This window comes from Carassius carassius, chromosome 20 (assembly GCF_963082965.1).
Source record: "Carassius carassius chromosome 20, fCarCar2.1, whole genome shotgun sequence".
In the NCBI taxonomy this organism is placed as follows: Eukaryota; Metazoa; Chordata; class Actinopteri; order Cypriniformes; family Cyprinidae; genus Carassius; species Carassius carassius.
The window spans coordinates 28,658,832-28,669,530 of NC_081774.1; the positions used below are offsets into that span (position 1 = coordinate 28,658,832).

General features: G+C 35.6%; 1 pseudogene; it reads left to right on the forward strand.

Moving 5' to 3' along the window:
- The first annotated feature begins 3,516 nt into the window (after positions 1–3,516).
- Positions 3,517–10,393, forward strand: LOC132095923 (angiopoietin-related protein 3-like; annotated as a pseudogene).
- Positions 10,394–10,699: the final 306 nt, after the last annotated feature.

Below are 10,699 nucleotides of genomic sequence, written 5' to 3' on the forward strand. Positions count from 1 at the left end.
AACTGGAGTAACAGCTGATGAAAATTCGGATTTGCATCATGAAATAAATTATATTTTAAAGTATTAAGTATTATATGTATAAATAACCTCTGACACAGAGAAGAGAGAAAACTCCTCACGTGACCGTTGTGGGTTTGCCTCCAGGAAAATAAATGCACAGTTGTAGAATCCTAAATAAATAAAATAAAATCCCACAAGTTGTTTGATTTTTTATTTACTTATGCCAATGAGTTCTTCATTTATATGGGTATTTTACTTGCTAAAGCCTGAGGGTTAGACGTAATTGGTTGCAATTTTAGATTCCAACTAATGTAGAAGTAACATGTAACAGTGCATTATAGTCTGTGTAAAAATGACTGTCATTTTGGGATGTCAGTTCAATTCTACAATGTTGTACTCAGATATATTTACATTATAGCATTTCTGCATGCTTGTGTTTACAAACAGGTTGAACCATCAGTAATAGAAGAGAAGGCCGTAAATAATGTGCATGGAATTCAATCTGTGTGTAGGCTATTCAGTAAACCAATTCGTAACAAAAACATTAGGAAGCAAATATGGCTCAATCCTTATTATCAATCCTTGTTTATAAAGCATAGATTAGGGATGAACATAAAGATTGATTGCTGGTCCATGAGAAATGATAAATTCAAGCTTTAATCCAAATCTTAAACAACAGACATATGGTAGATGATACACACATTAATGTGTTCACCTACAGCTCTTCAGACACGCATTCCCTGTGCTGGACAGAATCGGAGATGAGGTCAGGTTCGTTGTTTTTTTCACAGTGTCATCCTTATGAATGTTAACCTTTAACTGGAGGTGGTCCAAAGCTTTTTGACTTACGTTTGCTTGAATTCAACAGAACTGATTTCCCAATTTATTATTTTTAGTAGGTCACAAACAAGCGTGCATAAAGTTGTACTATCAGCCCTTTATATAATCATTTGTGTTTTGTTTGGCTCGCTCATTGGCTTTTGAGCCAGCTGAAAAACTTTGACTATGATGAAAAGTTCAGAGGTATTGTCGTCCCAGTCTCTGCTGAAATAGAAGGCAGAGAGAAACAGAACGATCTTTCAGGAAAATAGGAAATAATCTCACTGCCATGTGGCAGTGGACAGCACTATAGTTATAGCTAATGGTTAGTTTTGGTTTTAGTAGGACGCTGGAGAGCTATGAAGTCAGTACTGATGATATTAGCAGCTGTGGCCTAAAGACTCCACACACACACACACACACACACACACACACAGTCTTGGGCAACCTTGGTCTTTCATGATTTTCAAAATCAAAGTAGCTGTCATTGGTAAATATAAAGTTAATTTGTCACAAGTGACCACAGCACATCTAGTGCACGCTTCTCCATAATCTGAAAGGACAAGCTTCCAACTGAATTCCAAAATAATATTAAAATATATAGTGTTGCATCAACTCAAAAAATCCTTTCCTTATTATCATTTAGCTCTTAATTATATGTATCTGCTGAGGCAAGCATTAGTATTATATTGCGCAGATTTAATAATTGTATTCTATTCTAAACTCGCACTAAAAATTGCACGCTGAGTTGGTACAAAGTTTGAATTTGAACTTACTAAAATTTTCTGAATTTGTTGTAGTTAAAAAATTAATGAAGTATGTTCTATATAGGATTATTATGAATTAATTTTAGACTTATCCTACTACATCATAAATCCTCTCATGTGGCCTCATGGGATAAAATCTCCATCAAAGGTGTTTTTAGCCTACTGTTTTTCAAATACTATGAATTCGGACACGCTACTTTTATCATACTATTTTTCGTATATTACGTATTTCATATATTACGTATTCGATTTCAGACGCAGTGCAAGTGTTATGGTGTTTTCAAGTCCTCCTGGGAAGTTTGTATTTGCGAGTCATAATTCGCATATAAGTTACGTTCAAGTCACTTTGGTCCAAGCAAAGATGATGATTTATCTTTTGGCAATTAAACAAATTCTACAAACACACACACACACACACACACAAAGGATGCATTTAAATTTATGAAGGTGCTGATGAATATAGGCTCACTATATTAGGAAATTCTGGAACTGTTTCACCTTTTCCCATTTTGTGGAATGACAATCTGTTATACAGTCAAATCCAAGCCAGCCAAGTATTCAAATTACTGTCTGCCTTATGCACATTTTCATAGTTTGTGGTATACTAACATTATACAAGACTTTTATGGCTGAAAACTGTCCTCCATTTTGTCCAAACAATCTGGGAACCTCAGGTCATTCTCCTAAATCAATACTAGCTCACAAACAGTCACACCAAGTCAAATATGCTCCATCCTGACCTATTTAAAATACTATGAAAGGATTTCTAAATATATATTTAAAATGGTAGGCCACAGAGCCCAACTGTACTGTGTTTTCCCGTAGTACTGTTACTTTTTGCTTAACTTAAAATGTTATTGCCTTACAATTGAGAGTTGACTGAAACTAAAAAGTTGATTTGACAAAAAGATTAAAGTTTTGATAAATCCTGAATATATATATATATATATATATATATATATACAGTACAGACCAAAAGTTTGGACACACCTTCTCATTCAAAGAGTTTTCTTTATTTTCATGACTATGAAAATTGTAGAGTCACACTGAAGGCATCAAGGGCTATTTGACCAAGAAGGAGATTGATGGGGTGCTGCGCCAGATGACCTGGCCTCCACAGTCACCGGACCTGAACCCAATCGAGATGGTTTAGGGGTGAGCTGGACCGCAGACAGAAGGCAAAAGGGCCAACAAGTGCTAAGCATCTCTCGGGGAACTCCTTCAAGACTGTTGGAAGACCATTTCAGGTGACTACCTCTTGAAGCTCATCAAGAGAATGCCAAGAGTGTGCAAAGCAGTAATCAAAGCAAAAGGTGGCTACTTTGAAGAACCTAGAATATGACATATTTTCAGTTGTTTCACACTTTTTTGTTATGTATATAATTCCATATATAATTCCACATGTGTTAATTCTTAGTTTTGATGCCTTCAGTGTGAATCTATCTAATTTTTTTCTTTTTCTTTTTTTTTCACATTGTGAATGCAATGTAAGTTGCTTTGGACAAAAGTTTCTGCCAAATGCATAAATATACATGTTCTGGAAAACTGCTTATTAATATTTGAAAAACAATCACCAAATCAAGAGCCATGATGTGCAATGGAGGTCAAGGTCTTTTAACATATTAAATTATTTAAACTTTTCATAATAAGACAAATTTAGTTCAGATTATAAAATATCATGGGGTCTACTTTAATAATAAAACTTTAATAATATTTATGCATTATAAAATTAATGCTATTTATAAAAAATACTTTAAAATAAATACTAAAACATTTGATTAAAAAACATACTTAATATTTGTAACATTTCAGTGAAAGCATTTTTTTTTAAAGTTCAAGTATTTAAATATGAGGAAAATATACATTTTATTTCATGGTTACACCACACGAGAGTCATTAATCTGAACAGAGTAATAAAAAGTTAAATCCAAGAATGCATTTATGAACTGAAGATTTTTTTCTTTATCATGGTCAGTCTTATTGGTCATTTAACCATAATCTTCACAGATCCTTTTGACACAGATCCAAAAACTGTATGTTGCATGATATTGTTAGCTGTAAATATAGCTGAAATGTTGTGGTTTTTGAGTGCTGGGATTCATAAAAGTCTATATCAGGTCACCATCAACCTGCTTAATGATTAACAGGAGGAGGCCTGTGAACGACCCACAAAACTGTGTGGTTCTCACTGTGAGGATCATAGCACACTTAGTCTAAAGAAGCAACCATGAATCTACTTGTGCTGTTGTTCCTTCTGGCATCAACTCATTCCTTCCCTACAGAACCCACCTTTCCTGAACATCAGACCGAGAGCCGCTTTCGCTTTGCTGCTCTGGATGAAGTTCGGCTTTTGGCGAACGGCCTCCTACAGCTGGGCCAAAGCCTGAGGGACTTTGTGCAGAATACCAAGAGTCAAATCAAGGATATTTTACAAAAGCTCAATATCTTTGACAAATCCGTCTACCAACTTTCTGTGCTGGCCAGTGAGATCAAGGAGGAGGAGGAGGAACTGAAGAAGACCACCGTGATCTTAAAGGCAAATAATGAAGAAAAAAAGGGTCTGTCACTGGAGATCAACTCCAAAGTGGAAGATATCATAAAAGAGAGGAAGCATCTGAGGAGGCAGGTGGGCGGCTTGGAGGAGAAGTTAAGCGGCCTGTCCCTCGACTGAAAAGGTGGCTCAAATCTCCACACTCAAGGTCAGGCAAGATCGGAAACTTTTCGGATGTCTTGGATAGAAACAGGAAATCCTTTATGAATATTCTCAAATGTAATTAAGCAAGATGATTTATATGTAGGTCATTTATTCACATTCCAAGGTTTTTCAGTTCATGATAGTGAGTTGAACTGAATTAGTCACGTGTTGGCCACATGATGAATTGGAATTTGAAGAGGCAGGGAAGACTTCAACAATTTCTGCAATTCAACAAAAACACAAGAGAGGATTTTCTTTAGTTCAAGTTTTATAAAAACATCCATATCTACAACAGGATATTTAAAAAATGTTTATTTACATAATGAATTTTTATAATTTTTGTTAAACATCTGGATGAAAATCTTTCTCTAAACTAAGGTAAGCAGTGTCAAATTAGTACAGCCATCAAAACTTATTTTACATTTCCTGTTTATTTTCCTCCACATTGCTTTAAGCTATATATATTTAAAAAAATTGTATTGAAAAAATCTATTGATTATTAGTTCTTGTAAGTAATCTATTGATTACTCAGTTTTAAAGAATTCAGTTTTGAAAAGTGGGATGGTAAAAAGTCCAATAATATAATAAATATAAATATTCAATAAAGACATAAATATTCAACAATGAAAGATATTCCCAAAGATATAACCAAGTTTTAATTGAATTAGAGCCTTATAGGAAATGTGTTTTCTTCTTCCCATGGTCCAAATAATAATTTATATAGTGAAATGTATATAAATTATGAATATCTAAATATTTTAGTATTGGCATTTACATTAGATTTATGCATTTGGGTTAAATTTGTAAACATAAAAAGGTACTGGTAATTTTTCTGCCAGTAGCATTTTCCATTAACCCTAAAACTCAGTGCAATGCATAATTCCTTTATATTACAATGGTATATTGGACAATGCCTTTTATCATTCATAAATTAATTCATTCCATCTGAATTCTACTTCATTATTTGATTTAATTTTAATTTATTTACTCATTTTAATTTTCCATTTTAATCCCATCTCTTTGTTTGATTTTCTTTTAATTTCTTAATTTGATTTCCCATTTTAATAATACTTCCTTATTTGATTTAATTTCTTAATTCGGTTTTCTTTTTTTCTTTTTCTTTTAGATCCTACTTGTTTTAAATTTGATTTGCAATCTCCTGATTGGCACCTCAGTCTCATTTCAGTTATGTACAGCATATTGTTTAACTCTTTCAATTCACAATTATGTTTGACAAAAGACCCCAAGAAAGCAGGGAAAACATCTGGGAGTCTAGCAGATGTGATCTCTGATTGTCTATGCCGTGCTCCGGTTTTGTTGTTGTTGTCTATTAGGAAATAATCCTGACCTAAGAAAAGAGCATCACTGATCTGCTGAAGGCTGTGAGGGACCAGAGCGAGCAGCTCAACAACCAAAGGACCAAAATCAAGGGCCTGGAAAATAAAGTACAGTATTAAAATACCAGGATGAAACTCGGACAGATCAAACTCAATCTGACATAATGACATCATTATCACATGGCGCAGGTGATTGGTTTCTTTCACATCAGTAGCCAGTAAACTCGCTGCTCAAAATTCAAATGCTGCGCAAGTGCTTGCTGTAGCAGCTGCAGCATGCTTTTGAAACCCTCCACCTCCCCCAGCTCCACCTGTATGACCTGCTATGAGGTGATCCATGTGTGCTATATGGTGGTTGTTTTACATAAGATATATATGCAGCAGCAGGATTTCTTAAATGCGCACAGCAGCATGTCTGTGGATGTTTTGGCAATACCAATCTTAGCACATGCTCTGCTGCAGCAGCAGTGTAGCAGATTTATTCCACCCATTACACATTAACATTGCCATGTATATTACCATGCTAAACTCTTTAAAATCACCTGGCTTGTTGATAAGCATAGTGTTACTTAGTTAAGTGATGGGACTTTGCAACTGCAGACATTAAAATTAACTAAAATACCCCATAGGCCTGCAGTGAAAAATGAACCTGAGCCAGAGACTGTGTGGGATTTGGAAACCTCCTTATGAATTTTTTGGAGTAATTTTAAGTGTGTTTCTAAGTTGTCAATTTCCACCTAGTTCAACTCTGCACATATCCAGGAAACGGGTGAATATTTGGACAGGAATCCCCAAAGCAACAGCCTCTCAGGATATCTACCATACTTCACGTCTGATTAGAGCTTCTCAAGCGGTATGTGATGCAGGACTGGTTTGCTTTTAAAAATGTTATTGCATTTGTTCAATTGTAGACCCAGATATCAGGTTGTGTTTTAGATCTTCCAAAAGACTGCGGCGAGGTGATATTGTCCTCTGTCATCCACATAGGGAGTGTTCACTGTCATTCAGCACAGACATGACGGCTCGGTGGACTTCAACCAGTCCTGGGAGAAGTATGAGGATGGATTTGGGGACTTCAGCAGTGAGTTAAATCAAGAATGTTGTGCTCATAAACTGAATGTGTTTAGTCTGTGATTATAGAGTGGAGCACAATGAAGTGCTCTGTTTTTGGTGTTGAGAAGTCTGAATCTTAACGCCCTACATTTAGTATCTTTTTACTACATAATTTCAAAGTGTGTCCATTTCCTCTTTTATAATGTTGCCTTCCTTGTCCCAATATTTTCTCAAGAGAAGATAGTATCTGGTCACGAATGTGGTTACAGCCTTGTGTCAGAGTAAGCTACTTGGAATTCATATACTTAAGTTCTGGTCGTAATGCAAAAACAATAGTTTCTGTGTTCCCTGCAGTTAATATTAAAGATTCAAAAATATTTTACTTTTAAAATTTAATGAAATTTACATTTAAAATAAGTAGTTGAAGGTCAGCGAAAATAAGATAAACAAGAATTTACCCTTAACTAGTGGTAAAATAAATAAATAATAATAATACTAAATTAATAAATAAATATACAACAATAACAATAATAAAAACAAAAACTTTAAAACTTAAAAAAAAAAATCTGTACTTTTAAAGGTCAGTGAAAATAAGCTAAACAAGCATTTATCTACTGAAACTAATTGTACAAAAAATGATAATTAAAAAAAAGTTCTCCAATAATCTTTTCTTACAAAAATCATTCTTACAGTCTATTAAAAACATCAACAATATAACAACAAATAATCAGAAATACTGCTAATTATATTATACCGTGCACCTGTACATTATGATATTGGACTGCCATAGTAATTAAGTGTAAAATTAAGTGTTTTATAATACTATACAGAGAGCTGGATGTCTCAGATGTCTGTGTTTTGTAGGTGAGTTCTGGCTGGGGCTAAAGAAGATCTATGCTGTTGCCCATCAGGGTCACTCGCTCCTGCATGTCCAGATTGAGGACTGGAGGAAGGAGAAGCATTTCACGCTTTATCAGTATATCCTGGAGGACGCGGCCTTCAACTACACCATCCATCTGAAGCTGCAGACCAATGAATCCAGCTCTGCTCTGGATGAACACACTGGCTTCAGGTTCTCCACTAAAGACCACAATGATGGACACCGTGATCCAAACTGTGCTCAGGACTACACAGGTACATACGATTATAAGCAGACCTTTTCATTGTGTTTTTGTGCAAAACTACTACAACCCGAATTCCGGAAAAGTTGGGACGTTTTTTAAATTTTAATAAAATGAAAACTAAAAGACTTTCAAATCACATGAGCCAATATTTTATTCACAATAGAACATAGATAATATAGCAAATGTTTAAACTGAAAAAGTTTACAATTTTATGCACAAAATGAGCTCATTTCAATTTTGATTTCTGCTACAGGTCTCAAAATAGTTGGGACGGGGCATGTTTACCATGGTGTAGCATCTCCTTTTCTTTTCAAAACAGTTTGAAGACGTCTGGGCATTGAGGCTATGAGTTGCTGGAGTTTTGCTGTTGGAATTTGGTCCCATTCTTGCCTTATATAGATTTCCAGCTGCTGAAGAGTTCGTGGTCGTCTTTGACGTATTTTTCGTTTAATGATGCGCCAAATGTTCTCTATAGGTGAAAGATCTGGACTGCAGGCAGGCCAGGTTAGCACCCGGACTCTTCTACGACGAAGCCATGCTGTTGTTATAGCTGTAGTATGTGGTTTTGCATTGTCCTGCTGAAATAAACAAGGCCTTCCCTGAAATAGATGTTGTTTGGAGGGAAGCATATGTTGCTCTAAAACCTTTATATACCTTTCAGCATTCACAGAGCCTTCCAAAACATGCAAGCTGCCCATACCGTATGCACTTATGCACCCCCATACCATCAGAGATGCTGGCTTTTGAACTGAACGCTGATAACATGCTGGAAGGTCTCCCTCCTCTTTAGCCCGGAGGACACGGCGTCCGTGATTTCCAACAAGAATGTCAAATTTGGACTCGTCTGACCATAAAACACTATTCCACTTTGAAATAGTCCATTTTAAATGAGCCTTGGCCCACAGGACACGACAGCGCTTCTGGACCATGTTCACATATGGCTTCCTTTTTGCATGATAGAGCTTTAGTTGGCATCTGCTGATGGCACGGCGGATTGTGTTTACCGACAGTGGTTTCTGAAAGTATTCCTGGGCCCATTTAGTAATGTCATTGACACAATCATGCCGATGAGTGATGCAGTGTCGTCTGAGAGCCCGAAGACCACGGGCATCCAATAAAGGTCTCCGGCCTTGTCCCTTATGCACAGAGATTTCTCCAGTTTCTCTGAATCTTTTGATGATGTTATGCACTGTAGATGATGAGATTTGCAAAGCCTTTGCAATTTGACGTTGAGGAACATTGTTTTTAAAGTTTTCCACAATTTTTTTACGCAGTCTTTCACAGATTGGAGAGCCTCTGCCCATCTTTACTTCTGAGAGACTCTGCTTCTCTAAGACAAAGCTTTTATAGCTAATCATGTTACAGACCTGATATCAATTAACTTAATTAATCACTAGATGTTCTCCCAGCTGAATCTTTTCAAAACTGCTTGCTTTTTTAGCCATTTGTTGCCCCCGTGCCAACTTTTTTGAGACCTGTAGCAGGCATTAAATTTTAAATGAGCCAATTAAGTGGATAAAAGTGTAAATTTCTCAGTTTAAACATTTGCTACGTTATCTTATGTTCTATTGTGAATAAAATATTGGCTCATGTGATTTGAAATTCCTTTAGTTTTCATTTTATTAAAATTAAAAAAACGTCCCAACTTTTCCGGAATTCGGGTTGTAAATCAAGTAGCAACTTTGTTGTACTTTTTGAGGTAATCCCAGAGATTTTGAATAATAATGTGCTTGGAAGTTGCAAACTAAATTAGTTTTTTTCTTGGCGACTGCTGCTGTTTCCTTTAGGTGGGTGGTGGTTTAGCATTTGTGGTGACTTTAACGTGAATGGCAAGTGTATTCAGAGCAGACCTTGTAAAAAGGGAACCCACTGGAAACCTGGCAGGGGAACCACCAGCTTCAAGGCCTCGAAAATCTCCATTAGTCATCTCTCAAAGCCACAAACCCCTTAATATCAACAGTACAGTATGTGCAGAAGCACATACGATTGCATTCATGCTGAGCAATTGCATCTTGGTTTTTTACAAAGTAACCATTTAATGGACATGTAAAAGTTGAGTGTGAGGTGTGAACCTATATAATTGTGACGCAGTAAAAAAAGTAAAAATGGGACATTTACACTGTGATTAGTCCAGTGAGCTCAACGTGATTCAGTTTCTCCATGAGCACAGTCATCTTAATTACATTGTTATGAGTCCAACCAGGAAACCTCTAATTTACCTTCTGAGAGCCACTTTCAGCCATGTGTTTAAATGAGTCACAGTGACCTCAACATGTCATGTGTACAGTTGTACAGCTTTTGCTTTTCTTGCACTACTTAAAATAGATACATTGTTATTCATTATTTTGTCAACATTAAATTCTAAATTCTATTTCATTTAAACATGTATTTAAAATGATCAGATGGCTTATCCTTTGCTGAATTTCTAACATCTTATGTAATAAATGGTCAAAAAATAGCCATAAAATCAGAGGAATGTTCAGTGGAACGTAGCAAAAGAGAGAGAGCTATAGCAATGATGTTCATATGCAGCATCGCCCTCTGTTGAGCACTGCCTATAATTGCAGTTGTTTTCAATTAAAGTTCAGTACAACAGTACATAGGCTACAGTAGAGCTGTGTTAACTCTTCATGCAAATTGGTGCCATTCGGGCAAAAGAAATATTAACAAAATGATAAATGTTTTATTATTTAAAAATAAAAAAAGGAAATCATATTTTCCTGAGGCTTTCCTTTTCCTCATGTACCAAGGCTGTAATTGTCATACACACACCACAGAGAGCTGTGCATGTGCCAAAAACACACTTTTTTTCCTTTCTTTTTTTTCTGTAAATTTGATCTTTATTATTGTATCCTATAACATAGCTAATATGTGTAAATACAATGAATATTTATCACTATAATA